Source organism: Grammomys surdaster, unplaced genomic scaffold, assembly GCF_004785775.1.
Source record: "Grammomys surdaster isolate TR1022 unplaced genomic scaffold, NIH_TR_1.0 62, whole genome shotgun sequence".
Taxonomy (NCBI): Eukaryota; Metazoa; Chordata; class Mammalia; order Rodentia; family Muridae; genus Grammomys; species Grammomys surdaster.
In genome coordinates this window covers 11,735,938-11,737,925 of record NW_021604564.1, presented here as the reverse complement: position 1 = coordinate 11,737,925, position 1,988 = coordinate 11,735,938, and positions in this window count along the sequence as shown.

Below are 1,988 nucleotides of genomic sequence, written 5' to 3'. Positions count from 1 at the left end.
TGCAACACCCCAGCCTTGAGGGAATGTAAACATAGGCATAATTGATTTTCTGAACTTGCCTTGCTCCGCCCTATGTTCCAGGGTTGTATGCGTCATGGCTGGAATGACTGACAAATGGGCCCTGATTGCTAATTAGGAAACGGAATATGTTAAAAGGATCGCACATTTATCCAGCTTGCTCACAGTGCAACCCTTAGAAACATGAAGCCTCTCAATGCTTTAGTGTTTGTTTAATTACCTACTTTTTTTTTCTTTGATCCAAACATGCAGGAACAACACTAGCCAGAGTCTGACAGGTCAGGGTGACCATTAAATGGCCGGCTGACTCTGCTCCACCTTGACTCATCTTTCTTCCTGGTGAGGTCTCGGTCTCCCTCAGAAAGCATTTCTTCCCATCACGTATTGGATGAATAATGAAGACTGCTGCTCTTATCCCTGCTTGAAGCTCAAAATGTGCAGTGTAATTTCACTTCAAGGATTGGTGAAATAGGAATTCCATCCTCTGCTTTTTTTCTGACTCCAGAATAAAGAGGTCTTTTTGTATCAGAGCCTCTAATGGCAAGGCAAGACCCCTGGGGCTCCCATTCTTCCAGGCATCACCTCAGCAATCAGCCTCCAGCCCCAGAAGACTAGGCCATCTTTGCCTTTGTACCTGAAATGAGAGTTCACCGCTCACCCCAGGAAATCTGTGGGCACCTGCAGGCTGAAAAGTGAAAATTGATTTCCTTTCACCTTGTCACAGATCTGAATGTCACCTCAGAAAGTCTCAGGATTTAATTGATCTATGACAAGTTCATGGCAACCTCAGCCCTCTCTTGAATAATTAAGAATATTAACAAGTTTGAAGCAACTGAAATCCCTGAGAAGGGGGCGGGATCTGCTTCTCCTCTGGAGATCTTATTATGAAGTGTTTGAGTAGAACTCAAAGCTTGCAAGTGCTTTTGACTAATTTCACTTTGTCATTTGGAGGTGGCTTGGAAGCAGCCAAGAAAGCTAAACTATAATATTTGTGTGTTTTTTACTCCAAACTTGGCACTTTCTGAAGATTGAGACTAACTATGTGTAGCTACTAGGAGAGAAACAGAAGGTTGAAACTTTGGATACATGAAATGAATTCTGGGCTCCACCAAGAGTCTTTGTGCTTACAACAAATAGAGAAGTAAAGCTAGTCATTTGTACATTAAGGGGGCATTTGTTATATATTCGTTCTGCACTGCTTAATTACCCAGTAGGAAAATTAGATGTGCTTGTGGGGCCCTGCAAAGTAGGGTATTATATTGTCTGCAACTTAGATTAAAATCATTCGGCATGGGAAGTATGATCCATATATGTGTGTTTAGTTAGCCTAACTTACCTCCAGGGGAAGCTTGCTAATATTTGAAGTACCCTAATCAGAAATACACACTTCAGAAGGAAGGCTAGTAAGCATTTGAAAGAGTTTAAATCAGGTACCTACTATCAATATAGATCTCTCACTCATCTCAATTAACACTAGAGAGTTTATTTAGGAGCCTGAGGGATGTCAGCAATAATTTCAAGTTAGTCAAATAAGCTAGAGATTGGCTAGAAATCTGGCAACAGTGGCCTTGCATGGTGAACGCATAAAAATCTAGTGCTTTTGACCTGGGGCTCTGCTGTTGTAAGACAAGCTGATTCCTGCTACTAAGATGTCACTATATTTACCTCGAATAAGCCTGTCATGGAAGATGTTTGTTGCAGTGCTCATAAGAACAAGGAGAGCATGATTTTTCATGGAATCCATGAATTAAGGTCATAACAGTATGAATGGCTGGAAAACTGATGGGGTTGGGGGAATGGCTTCCATGAATAACAACCATCGAAGAGTCATAGAAACATTGCTCAAGAAACCACATTTTTGAACACCCACGCTCCAGTGTCATCTCCTTCCCCATGTCCTGCCTTTTTGTGTTTATAACCCCTGTGTGAATGAGTATAAATTACAATTTGAAAAGAATAAATAAATTATA